Source organism: Semicossyphus pulcher, unplaced genomic scaffold, assembly GCF_022749685.1.
Source record: "Semicossyphus pulcher isolate SPU_LCO1_2020_fin unplaced genomic scaffold, fSemPul1.0.p SCAF_22, whole genome shotgun sequence".
Lineage (NCBI taxonomy): Eukaryota > Metazoa > Chordata > Actinopteri > Labriformes > Labridae > Semicossyphus > Semicossyphus pulcher.
Genome location: NW_027211696.1, coordinates 3,511,751 through 3,528,174, shown reverse-complemented (window position 1 = coordinate 3,528,174; position 16,424 = coordinate 3,511,751).

Genomic DNA, 16,424 nt, shown 5'->3' with positions numbered 1-16,424 from the left:
TTGGTGCTAACTTACATAAGCCCGCGTGAAATTTAGTTTTACCGGAAGAAAAAATGATCGGATTTTGATATAAGAATACGAAGAAATTGATTTTCTGGGGGTTTTTTGGCCTATATTGTCAAATAGATGCACAATATTACCGGGGAAGTGATCTAAAAGGATTAAAATGACATTTTTCATTTCACCTCGACTTTAAATTTCCAAAAAAAACCCAGCATCAAATAACTCATTAAAAATAAACTTGTCAGAAAAATGAACACTCGGACGTACTATAATGACAGAAACCATGTTTGAGAAAAATTTTGTTTTTATAGTTTGACTCATGTCCCACCTGTTAACATGGAGGAGGCGGGCTTTATGACCTATGCTGCAGCCAGTCAGCAGGGGGCGCTCCAAATGTTTTGGCTTCACTTTCAGGGAGCTGTCATGTCGTCCAACTTTTCATACAGTGTATGGTCTTGCCCTAGGACACTTCGACATGAGGACTGTAGCATTCAGGGATCGAAACCGGCAACCTTCTGATTGAAAGACGACCCACTCTACCACTGAGCCACAGCTGAGATTGCTATGATCCTTTCTCACTCTTTAAGGTACCATCTGGTGTTTCCTGTGTGTCCCAGAAGACTTCTCTGTGTTGGTGTCAAAGCTGAAAAACTTTGGGATAGAGTGGTGGTGTCTAACTTAAAGTGGGCTTACTGTGTTTTCATGATATCCAGTGTAACTGTTGTTCTGACATCATTTCAGGCTCAATAAGGCTGCATTAAGAGATTTTTGCAAATGATATGTTGAATGTTAGCATTTGAACTTTAGCATACTATGGCCAGCTTACACACTGAGCAAACACAAAGAAAGGAATCTGTGAAATAAAATACTCACTCTCCTTTAAACTCTGTTTTGTTCTCCCCTGACCAAAAGGTATCAGGGGTCTTTAGCTGCTAAATGTTCCACTCGACAGGTATAGCAGTGTGTTTTTAGAGCTTTGTGCTCAGTCTGAAAACTGATGCTGATGAGAGCAGTGGGAGTGAACCAAAACAATTAGCACAAAGATGCTAAAAATGCTCAGTTGAGTTGAGAGGAGCTTCAGGGTCATGGGGTCAATCTATGCGGGTTTGTACTACAAGTGGCTCCTTTCATTTGATGCCTCGTCATTTAATTTGTCATAAGAATGATAATAAATTTGTTACATATTTAAATAAAGTTATTAAAATTCGGCCCACTGTTTCTTGAACACATCCTGGAGAGAAAAGGATTTTCTGTTTACTCCAGTTGTGTGTTTACTTTAGCTTCAGAGACCCACTAAGTTGTCGTTGCTTCTCTGACGCACAACCGTCAGGAGAGTTTCATCCACATGTTTTGAACTTTGGGATTAAAGCTGTGATTAAGTTGTGATTCAGAGAATGCTGGGGGTAAATGAGGGTACATTTATTTACAGACAGTAATAGGTTCAGTAACACGACAGCAGCGTGGGGCGCCTGTAGCCAATCCTGCTAAGTACCACTTAGTATTCAGAGAGAGTATGTAATCCCTCAAGTCAGTGTGGCTGCCTCCAGAAAGACGAGTGTGTGTGTATGTTTGTGTGCTTTGTGTCAGCTTTATCATTGTACATGAGACCCTTAGACTGAGAATCAGTTAATAGACTCCACGGCGTAGACAATAGTGCAGAGCAATAGCATCCTGCATTTCTCTGCCTTTAATGTCTTTAATGTTAAGGGGTTTTAGGATGGTGAGCTGAATTTATATGAATTCTTGGTACTTCTCTCTCTCTGACGACCACTTTGAGTTTTAAACTTGAAAGTGACTCTTTCGTCACTTTCTCCCTCTTCAAAGGGCCGTTTGAGGTCCAGGACTACGCCTTAGGGTTAGGGTTAATGGTAAAGTTTGGGGATAGAGAATGTTGTGTAAGACTGAGCGTCCTCACAAGCACAGATGTACAAAGTGTGTGTGTTTTATAGTGAGTGTTATATGAAGCCAGTGACTGGCAGCTTGTCCCATGGTAACTGTGCTGAAAGCTAAAGATGAAGGTCAAAGTCGAAAAGTTCCTCTTAATCTACTTCCTTTAACTCAAGCAGTCTGTTTCTTTCTGTGCTCTGTATCACTCTCTCTCTGCTCGTCCGTTCCCTCTCTCCGTATCATTTTTATTTCTTTAATTTCCTCCACTTTTTATGCCTCTCTTTACGAACCCTCCCTGCTCGCACTGGAGATAAATGAATACAGTCTAAAGCCATTTGTAAAAACTTTATGTGTGCTACCAGAGCAGCTCAGGTAGTTAAAAAGTTGCACTTTAGCTGAAAAAATCATTAAATAAACTGCAAAGCAATAAAGAGTGCGACCTTAGGTCTGCACATGGAACTACAGTACATGTGACATTACATTATACATGAAGATATTTTACTTGTTAATGAGGAACCGACAGCGTTGAGACGCATTAAAGCAAGGGAGTGATGGAGGGAGGGAGGGAGCTTCCCTAATGGAGATGAGTCATGGTTGTTGGAGTCTTACATCAGCTCTGTGTCTTTGCGTTCCTCTGACAAGAAAATCCTCAAAGTGAGCTCTCGCTATTTTCTAGTCAAAATGAACAGAATCACACAGACAATCTGCTTTCCATTGGGCAATCTCGTGGTGTAACTTATATGTTTAAATGACTTACATAAAGTACAGTTTACATGATAATTTATACAGCTTTGTTTTGAGCTAGATTCCCTTCAGGGACAACACAGTCTAAATATAATCATTATAAACACTGCAGTCTTTGTATGCAAGCTTCTATACCATACTGAAAAGTTCAAACAAGGCTGATTAGTATCACTTTATTTAGGGGGGGGAATAATGGGGATAAGTTTGTTTGCACTAATCTCATCTCAAAGAGAGATTGTTCTCATAAAATAAGACTGTTATTCTTGTTAGGAGAGAGAGGCCGTTAAATCTCTGGCATATTTATTCTACTATCTCCCACTGTGATGCAAACTTTGTGATAAAACCAACCAAATGTTGAAAGTGGTAATGTCCGATGGGTTTATGTACAATATTTAAATGGGGCATATTTTATCTATGCAATCAATTTTCTGTTATTCGAATGTGTTTTTGAATCACTTGGTAAAGTTTCTTTCATTTTAAAAATGTAATACATATTTTAATTTAATTATTTTTCCGAGCCTCTCCTTTCTCCTGAAACGAGCAAGCCGTTTTGCCATTCAAAGGTCAGACCGATTGGCTGACAGTATTTGGAGTGAGCGCGTGGCCCCCCCTCCACGTGGAGGAGCAGCCACACTGTCACTCCAAAGTTGTAGAAAACATGGCTGCTAATCCAACACTATCCTTGCCAGCACTAATGACATGTTTAAATGAATATGGCTCTTTCTCAGGCTACAAATTAAATGTTCAAAAAACACAAATTCTTAGTTTTGATTACAATCCTCCCACTGATCTCCGTCAGGAATATCAGCTAAACTGGGATGAAAAATCTATAAAATATTTAGGAATTCATATCCCTAAAAATCTGTCAAGAATAGCGGAAATAAATTATAAACCTCTTAATAAGGAAATTAAGGAAGATATTCATAGATGGAGCTTGATACCCTATCTAAGCCTCAGCTCACGTATTGAATCCATCAAGATGAACATCCTGCCAAGGGTTTTATACCTTTTTCAGTCATTACCCTTAGAAGCACCAGAAAAACAATTCCAAGAATGGGACAGACTAATCTCTAGATACATATGGGCTGGGAAAAAACCCAGGATACGATATAAGATACTTCAGCTGTCAAAAGAAAAAGGAGGACTAGCTCTTCCTATTCTAAAAGACTATTACAAGGCAGCCCAACTTAGGCCTTTAATAGGCTGGTGTACTCCTAGTTACAAGGCCAGATGGAAAAATATTGAACAAACAATGGGAAAAGAATTTCCAGTCACTGCGTTGATTGGGGATCCATCACTACATAAACACCTTACAGATCAAGATAATCCATGGATCACTAATTCATTACAGCTTTGGAGTGATGTACTAAAACAGTCCAATTTAAAAAAGACATTTGAAATCTTGAAATGGTTTGCATATGACCCACAATTTATACCTAGCCAACACGACCAAAGATTCAAAGAATGGACCTCCTTAGGGCTTAAAACATACTATTCACTAATAAGTAAAGGTACGGTAAGGAGTTTCCAAGATCTCAAGGATAAATTTGGTCTACAGAACCAGGACCACTTCAGATATTTACAAATAAGAGATTATATTGGGGAAAAAATTATAAAAAATTATGAACCCGAAAACGATATTCTACAGGTATTTGTAAAAGCCTACCAAGATGAACCTTATAAGAAGATCATTTCAAAATTATACACAGGTCTTCAATCTCTTAACAAAGAAAATACATCTAATGTAAAATCAAGATGGGAAACTGAGGGCAACATCATAATCACACAGGTGAATTGGAGCGAAATTTTTAAACAACAATGGAAAACAACAAATTCTCCACTTTGGAGAGAATTTACGTGGAAAAATGTAATCAGCTATTTCTGCACTCCATATAAAAAAAAATCATATTCCAATCAGACAGAATGTTGGAGATGCCGCGGAAGCAAAGAGGCGAATCATTACCATATATTTTGGAGTTGCCCTGCTGTGACCCCATTCTGGTTGCGCATACATCAAATCCTAGAGACTGTGTTTTCAACAAAAATAACTTTATGTTTCAATTTGTTATATCTGGTTGATCTAGAGGAACTGGAGTGGAGGAACAAAGATAAATATTTGCTGAGAATATTACTGGTGGCTTGTAAGAAATCTATAACCAAGAAATGGCTGAAGAGGGAGGCACCTAGTGTAGATGAATGGATTGATACTGTGCACAGCATCTTTGTGATGGAAAGAATTACTTTTAATCTAAGAACACAAAAGGAGGTATTTATTGAAAATTGGCAAAAATGGATTACATATGTCTCTGCCGTCAGACCGGACTTCAGATAATCTTTGATTGGACTATTATTAATACTTTTATTTACTTTCCTTTTTACCTTTTTTTATTTGTATTGCTTATTTTCATAACTGGAGATGTCTATCAGTCTCTTTATGCACGTCTTCACTTTCCCCCTGATATTTTTGCACTTGTCTATAGGTCTTCATGTTCATTGTTTGATTGTTTGTTTGTTTATATACAAATCAAAAATCAATAAAAAGTAAAAAAAAAAAAAGAAAACATGGCTGCTCTAGGATCGGTTATTCGGCCTTATATGTACGAGCCAGAATCTCCAGGAGGTATCGGAATTGTAAGTTGAAATCTTGGCAACGACTCGAACAACGAGCTAGTGCAAGAAGGCAGCCTGAGGTGAATGACGGTGAATGATGATTGGTCGAGGTTCTACGTAGAAACCTGCAGCTGTTCTGAACGGCCCATTCCAGAGACGACCTTTTAAAAAATGTAATCCCGGAAAAAATGTGAAACCCATGCAACATATGAGAATATCCATTCAAAAGATATGGCCCCTGTAAGACATGCCAGCCACTATGGGGTGATTTGCTCCAAGGTAACCCATGCAGAAACGTCTGAACCTGCGCGCTGTCACAGATGTCGTTTAAAAAAATGCATTGCAAGACGCTGTTGTTTTTCTGCTCTATAACCCACTACCCTCTCTTACTACAGACTGCACTGTAAGGCAGTCAGCCTGAGTGAGGGTGAGCAGAGTAAGGGTAGTATCACGGTTGAGTAAGCCATCTCTTTGGTTTGGGTCACGAAGCTCAAAGTCATGCCACCCTGACCGGTGTAAAAGGCAATGAGTGAGCTTAACTCTGCATATTTCATGAGGCTGAAACAGGCTGCAGAAAAACTGCTGCATACGGGTAAATATATGTGTGAGTGTGGAGCAAGTGCACGTTCAGGATACCCTCCACTCTGTTCATGAGACAAGTAGAGCTCCCTGGGCTTAAAGGATATCACAATTCCAATAAAACATGCAGATCTTGATAGAAAAGGTATCAAATATTTGGTGCATAAATAAAATTCTGTGTTGGGATATTTGTTTAATTTTGCAGCATGCCCAGAAGTTGTTCAATCAAGTTCCAGTCCATTGATGTATTCACTTCTAACCGTGCATTTGTTGACTTTTTTATCAGTGCTGTGAGTGGCTTAAAATAAATTGGAAGACAGTTATGACGGCAGTGAAAGTAAAAACTGAAAGGAGTCATACACGTTCTAACAAACACTGAAGAACTCTTAAAGAATATCAGAGTTGGACAACCCTTACAGAGACACATCACACAGTTTTGAGAACGTACTCCAAGAGGAAGAGAGAAGTAAACTCAGTTCAAAACAGCAAAGACTGACAGACGTGAAATATCAAACCCCCCCTTCCCCCTCCAGTGTTCCTGACTCACTCTGATGTCTCAGAAGTGGCAGAATGCTTCGTCTTCAGCCATGGGAGACCCACCAGCTTCATCAGCATATCTCGTATCCTCTGAAGAGGGAGCGGAGGAAGAGAGGGGGCCGGGGGTGTGCGTGGCTGGATGTTTTGCATTTTGGGTGTGGCGGATGTTCCCCTGTGCATGACGTGCAGAAAGTTTTCCTCTCTGCAGAGTCCCAAAACTCTTTCTTCTTTTGTGCAGCTTTGTTATTTTTGTACTTCCCTCATGCTGTTGTTTTCTGAGAATTAACCCTTAAAAGTTGAGGACAGACTTTGTGCATGTAAAATATAGGATTAAAAAATGGGTCTTCAACAGTATATATTTGAGCCCGGAGCGAATAAATGCAAGATAATGTATGTGTTTTTTGTGCAGTAGTACAAGGATATGTGTGTACCACTCTGTGTGCTTGTGCATATACAAGACAGTACTTAAGTTCATGTATTATAGTAGTTGCCTGTATACCTTAGTGAGTCCAGCATTTTAATTACAGTCTAACCTGAGGCCACAGCAGCCTGGGTTTAGCCTCAGAAATCTCATCAATATTTCAGCACACATTCAGTTGAGAAGCAGGTCTGACGCAGACAGACACCAGCGCTGAAAACCTTGAATTACAAGCGGCTGCATCAACAGCAGTTCACACAGTGGGAAAAAAAGAGGTTTTTGTTTTAGCTTGTGCTGAATTTGAAAACTGGATTTTGCTTGGAGCAAGTTGTCTCACAAATGTGACATTCCCTTTATCCGAGGCAAGAGTTATTTTCTAAATAACTGACAGGATATAAAAGTGAAGCAGTTTACAGGTATTGTCTCACTGCAGTATTAATGTTGTACGTTAGATTTGCAGTGTTCGGCTGTGTGACGTCTGCACTGTGTCAGTCTGCATTCCACAGAAGAGGATAAAAGCACTTGACAAATGACAACAATCCTTTATGTTGTCATCGAGATTGTGATAAAGGGCTGATATTGTTACTGCTCCGAACAAGTTCTACTTCGATAATTTGGTGCTTCTTTGTTATACAAGAGATATTTTTCCAATCATCAAGACCCACAAAGCCAAGGCAATCTCCGCCCATGATGCCCCCCATGTCTGAAAAAACAAGCCCTCATGTATGAAAAAAAATTGCCCTTCCAGTACATAAATGATAAATGTAGGAAAATGAGTTGGCCTCCGCAAACATACGTGTCAGACAATGTGCCCTCATGGGATGCCTATGCGGTGTCCCAGTCTAGGGGCTGCAGCCGAAGGCCGTATTTGAAGGCGTCACAGCGGCGCGTCGAAGGCTGTCCTCCGTTTCCCGGGATTCATTGCGCGCCAAATCAAACAAAATGGCGGACTTTTACACAGCCGTGGAATACACTTTAAAATGTAAACGTTTTTGGTTTCAACTCATTCGAATAGCTAGCCTTACATATGTTTAAAAAACACGAAAGGCCCCAGAAACAAATTATCTTTAAAATGGTTAACTTACTCAACGTTAGTTATGCCAGCTAGTTAGCCCGCTAGCTACCTGTTGTTCGGTCAGGAGCGGCCTTTGGTGACGCAAGGGTGGACCCCACCGTCTCATTTCAGTTCGGCTTTAACGGTCTACGCAGGCTATAAATGGAGCATCCTCCGTGGGCCGTAGGCTGCAGCCCCTGGATTGGGACACAGCTGATGTGGGAGACTCAGAGATCAGGGATAAGGGTGAGTATTTCAAAATAAAACAGGAAACAGAGGTGGGAAGTAACAAAGTACAAATACTTCGTACTTAAGTAGATTTTTCAGGTATCTGTACTTTACTTGAGTATTTATTTTTTTATACTTTAACTCCCTACATTTGAACAAAAAAATTTTTACTTTCTACTCCTTACATTCTCAAAACAGACTTGTTACTTTAATTTTAATGCATTTTTTATTTTGGTCTCTGCACAATGCCTTCCCAACATCAAGACTGATTTCAAAGCCGTAAAAAATCATCAGGTGTTCATTTGGGACCTCAGTTCAGTTCAGTTTATTATTCTGTCTGAAATTTGGCTTGCAACAAAACCAGACAGTGTCCAGTGACAATAAACGAAGAAAACTATCCTAGTGTGCCGAGGACTTTTTTCGTTTTCCCAAGTTAAAAATTGGGGTTGTTACACCTCTAGAGCAAAGTTCATGTTCATTATTGGCAGTATTTAGTTTTATTATATTTTACGCTAGAATGTTTAAGTTTAATCATCTTTAAATTATTTTTATCATACTTATTATTATTGTGAGGTTTAGTTGGCTTAAAATGTCCTTCAGTACTTAAGTACATTTCAGAGTCTGTACTTTCTTACTTTTATTTGAGTAAAGGAGTTGAATCAGTACTTCTACTTTTACCAAAGTCTTTTTTTAAGTATCTGTACTTCTACTTAAGTACAGAATGTGTACTTTTGCCACCTCTGACAGGAAATAACATGAATGGAAAGAAAACAAAAGCATGATTTCAGGGAACTTGAAGGACTGTATCAGGCTGGAGCTTATCTGATCACGCATTGGTGCATCAACAGAGCGTGCTGGAATTGATGATTGGGACTGTGCAATACTGTCTTCGATAAGTGCAATAACAAATGACTGCAGATTTACGTAGGGATAGTGCAATATTTACTTTTTTTTTAAATATTTTTTTTATAAGATATTTTCTTTGTCTTCATGTTTGTGTTGTGTGATGCTGCTTTTTATCTTATAAAAGGAGAAGCACCTAATTTCGTTGTACAGATGTACAATGATAATTAATCTGATTCTGAACATACGTACCATATATAATGTATTTATGCCTGCACTTTAGTTAAAATCTAAACTAAGTACTTAGTATATATTCACCATAATTAGTAGGTATATATACAGTATATATAATGTTGTTTTTTTTACTTGTAGTAAAAGGTAATGTAGTTGTAGTCCTCTGAAGAACACAAAAACAATGGAAAAGTGTCAAACAAACATAGAGAGCGTGCACAAGATGAATGCATTTATATAGCAACAGATAGTTGAGTGGTTAATTGGACATGTAGGTGACAAATAAGAAATGACCAACTTCAGGCATGCACCAATTTAAATGGAGTCAAAACAGAACTAATGACATAAAAACAACAAACAAGTCAAAACAAAAGTTATACAAGTTAAACACTGTTCGTGCCATCTTTTATTTGTACTATTTTTTATTAATTATTATTTTTTGTGTCTTTCTTTAAAGCTGTCTTTCTCTGTTTTCCCCACTCCTGCCTTTTTATCCCTCTCTAAGCTGCCGTTCCGTCTCTTTCTGTCTCTGTCTTGTTGCCCTTAAAAGCAAACACAGCTCTCCTGATAGCAAAAGCAGCACCATTATCAATTACTCCCCGTCTGCTGCACCAAATAACCTCCCTGCAGACACAGCACATTTTCCCTGGCCTGGAGAGGGGAAGGGAGAAGGGGGAAGACAAAAGGAAAAGAAGAGGAGAAATGGATAAAGAAAGAGTGAAAGAGCGGTGGATGGATGGAGAAAGGAGAGGGTCAGAAATAGACAAAAGGAGCAGGGCAGTGGAGGAAATCAGAGAAGAACAGAGGCAGCCAAATGAAGTGAAAAGGGAAAGAAATGCTTCAAGCATTAAAGATTATATTGCCTTTCTTCAGGTGGGTTGGGCGATAAGGGAGCTTCTTGCACATTATGGCTTTATATATCACAGTATGACAGCTGCTGTGTGTGTGCGTGCGCGGGGTACGTGTCCTCATTTGACCCAGCTAATGCACTCCATGAGCACAGAATGAAATATGTATCCAGGATGGGCTGGTGATGATAATTGCTGGTGCATTATCAAAAATTGGGAGAATAGAAAGGATGCATTTTGTGAGGAGCAGTGAGGGTGATGTAATTGAACGCGCACACGCAGCAGATATACAGTCCCCGAGCTGGTGGAGAGCAACAGGTGAACGTGGAATGACACAGCAGCGCGTGAATTCACGTCCAGATGTTGGGTGTGTCAGCGATTTGCGACATAAATAAAGTTTTTCTGTTATGTTTTCTACAATTATAACATTATGTAACTGCAATTGTGTTTGTACTGGAGTCTTTGTGAGAGATATAATAAGACAAAAATTATATATTCTGCACATTTTATTCATCTTAATATTCTTGTTCCACCCCAGACTGATAAGGAGATTTTGAATGGGATTTAGCATCAAATAAAAGTACCTCATGTGTTAAATCCAATGACTAAATATACTTTATTTTCCTCCATTGACATTATAATACCAAATATAAGCTCTGTGCCAACACTAGACAAATGTCAACATGTCTTTGTACAGAGAGCTCTCTTCCTTTTCATCGTAACATTTTGCGTTGAGACATATTTAACAGACTTCCCCTGCACCTCATCGTCCCGTTTCCCTCTCTCCTCTGCCTCTTTCTGCCTTCCTCTGTGGGCAGAGCCAACGCCCAGTTGCTGCAGTGCAGCTCGCTTCCCCATTTCCAAAAACTCTGCCCCCTCCCTCTCCTGATCCGAACACCCTTCTCTCTCTCTCTCTCTCTCTCTCTCTCTACCTCTGTGTCTCTGCAGTGAGGCGATGGGGGCAAAGGGACAGCGAAGGGAGTTTTTTTGTGTGTGCTTAAATCTGCACTGCCCTATAAACAGAAAAAGAGTGCAGATCTACAGTTTGTAGGGAATGTTCAGTCAATAAATATGTCAACGTTTAAAAATACTTAAGGAATATACAGTGGAACTCCTCCTGACTTCTCTCAATGCTGCATAAGTTGTTTATGAGTTTAAAAATGCCTATCCACACAACACAAGAGTAAAAGTTCATGCAGTTTTTATTCATCTTTCACAGAAAAGCTGCAGCAGACAAAACTCTGATATTATACTACCTCTGCCTCCCTCCCCTCCACTGTTAGCAAACTTAATGACCCCTAAACAGACTCAGGCAGATCATCTCAGCAGGCACAATTTGTTGAAAGTTCAGAGTGGTTTCTAGTGATGGGATCCTTTCTGAGACTTTAACGACCCTAATAGCTTTTATGACACACTATTAAAGTGCTTTGTATTTATCAAGCACTGTTGTCCCAGAAGAGGTGTTAATGTGATGAAACAGGCTTACGTAAGTCACTGCTGGGAGTAATTGAAAAGTGAGGAGACACAACACTTAGATTGCATCTTCAGAGAAGGATAAGGCCCTCATACAGAGTAAGGATGAGTTTACATGATGTTACAGGGATTGATGGTGGAAACGGACGAGATGTTCCTTCAAAAGAAAAAATGCCTTCTCCTAAAAGAGGTACCTGAGTTTGCATTCATGTGTAAACTCATGATGACATCACGTCTCACGTGTAAAATCATGATGACATCACAGTCGGTCATGTAAACTCATGATGACATCATCATCTGTCTCATGTGTAAAATCATGATGACATCACAGTCGGTTATATAAACTCATGATGACATCGTCTGTCTCATGTGTAAAATCATGATGACATCACAGTCGGTCATATAAACTCATGATGACATCGTCTGTCTCATGTGTAAAATCATGATGATATCGTCTGTCTCATGTGTAAACTCATGATGACATCCTTGTCTGCCTCATGTAAAATCATGATGACATCCTCGTCTGCCTCATGTAAACTCATGATGACATCATCATCTGTCTCATGTGTAAAATCATGATGACATCCTCGTTTGCCTCATGTAAACTCATGATGACATCCTCGTCTGCCTCATGTAAAATCATGATGACATCCTCGTCTGCCTCATGTAAACTCATGATGACGTCGTCTGCCTCATGTAAACTCATGATGACATCATCGTCTGCCTCATGTTAACTCATGATGACATCATCGTCTGTCTCATGTGTAATGCTGCGTTCAAGACCACTGAGAACTTCCCTGTAGAGATTTCCGACTTCCAATGCTGAAGTCGGGGTAGATAAATCTGCTCCGAGTTCACAAGTAGGCGTTCCATAACAATTTTTCTAGTCGGAAAAATGCTGCTGCAGACCTCACAGTTCGGAAGTCAGAAATTTCTACTGGGAAGTTTTCGAGTTCCCAGTGGTCTCGAACGCCGCATAAACTCATCATCTGTCTCATGTGTAAAATCATGATGACATCCTCGTTTGCCTCATGTAAACTCATGATGACATCCTCGTCTGCCTCATGTAAAATCATGATGACATCCTCGTCTGCCTCATGTAAACTCATGATGACATCATCATCTGTCTCGTGTAAAATCATGATGACATCCTCGTTTGCCTCATGTAAACTCATGATGACATCCTCGTCTACCTCATGTAAAATCATGATGACATCCTCGTCTGCCTCATGTAAACTCTGATGACATCTGTCTCATGTGAATACTCTTGATGACATCACAGTCTTTCTGAATAGTTTTTGGTTTATATAGAACATCATTAAGTTTTAATGATTTGATAAAATGTGTGTGTCCGGAGTTTTCTTGTTATTCATTAACCATTAACCACTAAGAAAGTTAATCTTGACATATCCCATTTTTTACTCATCAATATTACCGGAAATCTCAATGTATTAAAGATGTTGACTCTTGCATATTTATTTCTTGCAACAAATAAGAAAGTAATTAATCAATACAAATGTAACAACGTGTTATGTTTTTATTTAAAGTTCTACACAATGTAAAGTCAGGTATTCTGGAAATTATTAGGCTTAATATGGGGTCATGTCATGTGACTTCCTGTTAGAGAATGAATACTTTGTCCTATCATATCCATTATCTCCCATGACTTTGTATCCCATCATATTCTTGTCCCATCCTGTCATGTCATGTCGCATTATGCGGCAGCATGACGTAAACTAAAGGTTACAGCTGCCATAAAGAAACGCACTTGCTTTGTCATACTTGGTAAGGGCAATTAAAAATGATCAGACCTCTACATCTCAGCTTAACCTCCTAATCTATGGAACAAGGTATTTGCCGTTGCAGTATGCAGAACTACTGCAAAGCAAACACATTTACTGTAATGTAACTCTTGTAAAAAAAAAAAGGCACAGTCGATGAGCATTGATCGGGAGCAGCGCAAGTCTTGTCCTCAAGTGCTCTCTCAGGCCGTGCCAGGTAATCCAAGCCTCAGAGGTCGGAGAATTTCCCGGCAGGATGAGGGTAGTCATGCTGCAGTTCCTGAGTAGAAATCTGGTGTTTGATTCAGTGGTGAGTCTCTACAAACTAACAGCAGAAAGTGTAATACTGCTAGTGTTATTTTAAGGCACAAGGAGTAATCCAATAACTGGTTTAAAGGCTGATGAATATGCAAGCTGCACTATCATCAGCTGCTTGCTGAAAGGGCTTTGACAATGAAAAAGGAGACTGTATTATAAGCAATGCAGAACTGCCGTGTGCGCTAGTCTCCTCATCAGCATTTCAGATGGAAAGAGAGAAAGTTTGCATTATTCTTCTACTTGACAGGAAGCTGGTCTGCAGTATTGGGGCATCTTGGCTTCCACAGGGGTGACTCTGAGATAATTTTTGGGTGTCTGCCAAAGCTTCTCCCCCCCCAGGCACTTTGATTCTCACAGAGTGGATCTAGCATGCCAAGCCCCAATCATCAATGGGTCCTAATGGAGGAGCGGTCATGCACAGCATGAACTTTAAAAAGGGCACAGGGATTCTGTGCCTTTATCTGGTGCCATCTTCTTTCTAGGAATATAAATTAGTTGCACCAATCAAATTCTTATGATCCATTTAAATGTGAAGGAGTCATCCCAAGAATACATTGTAGAGGTTTTAAAGTTAGTGTTAGATGAGAGGATCAATGTCACTGTCATGTCTGAATGTGTAATATGAAGCAATAGCAAGGAAGTGTTAGCTTAGCTTAGCATAAAGACAAGAAACAGGGGTAAAACAGCCAGCCTGCCTCTGTCCAAAGGTTAAAAAATATTTTACTTAGTTTGGTCCCTTTAAAACTGAGTAAAATTGCACTTTGTGGTTTCAGTGAGGGTTATGTGCCAGGCTGGGCACTGTGGCTTTCTATAGTTTCTGTAGATTACCTGGTGGGACATGAAAAAGGAAGTCACTGCCTGGCCAGGAAATTGTCCCAAACACACCCCCTGTAAAAACCACAAACCACAAAGCTCCTGGCTGGAACTTGATATTAAATGGACACATACAAGAGTGCTATTCAGATCTGACTGGCCAACCTTTCCTTTAATCTCATCTTCATAAACACTGTGCATTCATGTTGTAAATCTGTCAGAGCGCTGGAAAATGCAGCTGTATCAGATTAAGTAAAGGCTATTAAGAGTTGTAATGTAACAGATGGGTTTTGCGTCCCCTTGTCCATTTCAACACGTCACACATAAACAAGTTTGTTCTTTTGTTTTTATTTATTTGTATCTCACTTTTTCCAAGAATAACTATGGTAGTTAAAATTGTCTCAGAATGAAATACACACCTTTCCATTGTCCTGTGCTGCAGGAGCTGAACTGCTGAGCACACTCGTTGCCTTTTTGGGTCCACTGTGTATCTGCATTGGTGCCCTCAAATAGCCTTATTCCATCTCTACACTGCCGAGCTTTGCAAAATTCAGCCAGTAATAGATTGATTAAAGGCCTTATATGGATTACCATAATGCTGCAGTTGCTTAATTAGGTGTTATGTTAAACAAATGTGACATCATTATTCGTGTGTGACAGAAAGTAACACCTCCACTGCACAAAAAACCAGGAGAGATGGAAAATGAATTAAGAATAAGATACACTTGCAGAGTTTTGGTACATGGAGCCTTTTTGTAGCAGATATTTCAAAGTATGTGCTCCGACAAATGTTTCCTTTCTATTCATTGCCCTGTGTGGTAGATTGAAACTCTGCTGCCCCCTACAGTTTCTAAGGTGTAAGTGTTCAGAGCTGTGTGCCAGTACTGGTACAACAGCAGTGATAGTGGTGGAAGTTGTTGCAGTATTAGAAGAATTAAAGAAAAATGAAGCAGTATTTCAAGCACTTTAGGTTGCACTTTTTTGTCAGTATAATTCACTGTCTTCTTCTATATTTAATGTATAATGGTGTTTAAGGTAATCTTTTCAAGGTTACAATATATTGACTGCTATGTTTCCAACATTTTTATAGCCAGAATAAGCTCCCAAAAGTCACACCAGTGTGGTAATGTAACTAAGTACATATACGTCAGTACCGTAGTTGGATGCAAATTTGAGTTATTGTACTTTGATTTTCCATTTAATGCATTATACCTCTACTTCATTACACATCAGAGGTAAAATAGTGAATTGGTACAATTGTGCTGCACTACATTTTTCTGAAAGCTTTAGATAATTGTTCCTTTTCAGATTACAGTTTTTCATCTCTAATGTCTTATGAAATCTCAAATTTTGTGTAAATAAATGTTTCTTCTACTTTTTAAACTAAATAAACTATGAACAAATATTACTTAAACCCATATGTTCACAACATAATGGGTTTACTGCATATTTGAATATTTGAAGAATACACACAAAAAAAAACACCATAGCCATTTACAGGAGAGACATAATACCAGAGAACCTCTCTCTCTTTTTCTCGCTCTGTTTCTCTGTAGAGCATGCGATTGTCAGTGGACGATTATGTCGGACGGATACAAAAACAAAAGTTAACCAGATAAATTTCACTCCGGATGTTACTGAGATACGGTGTTCAAGAGAAAGGGAGAGATGTGATGTCACAGTGACTTTAATCTTTTAGCTTTGCATTGTATTGACCTCTTAGTTGTCATTTGTGACAAATATGATGATATCTAATCCAGGTTAGAGAGCCTGTTTAAAGAATAGGACTGGCTGAATTGCCAGAAAAAGTGTATTTTAAGGAAACTCTGATGTCACAGTGAAATTGACCTTTGACCTTTCAGGTAATCAACCTGGTCTCTTCTTTATTTATAACTTCTTTATCTATAACTTATATATGTAAGGATAGACATGCAGGCAACCTGGGAAACATTATGCCTCCATGACTGTGGCAGCCATGGTTGGAGGTATAATGTTTTCCGGGTCGCCCGTCTGGACCCTTGGATTAACTAAAAATGCATTGTATTAAAGCTAAAATA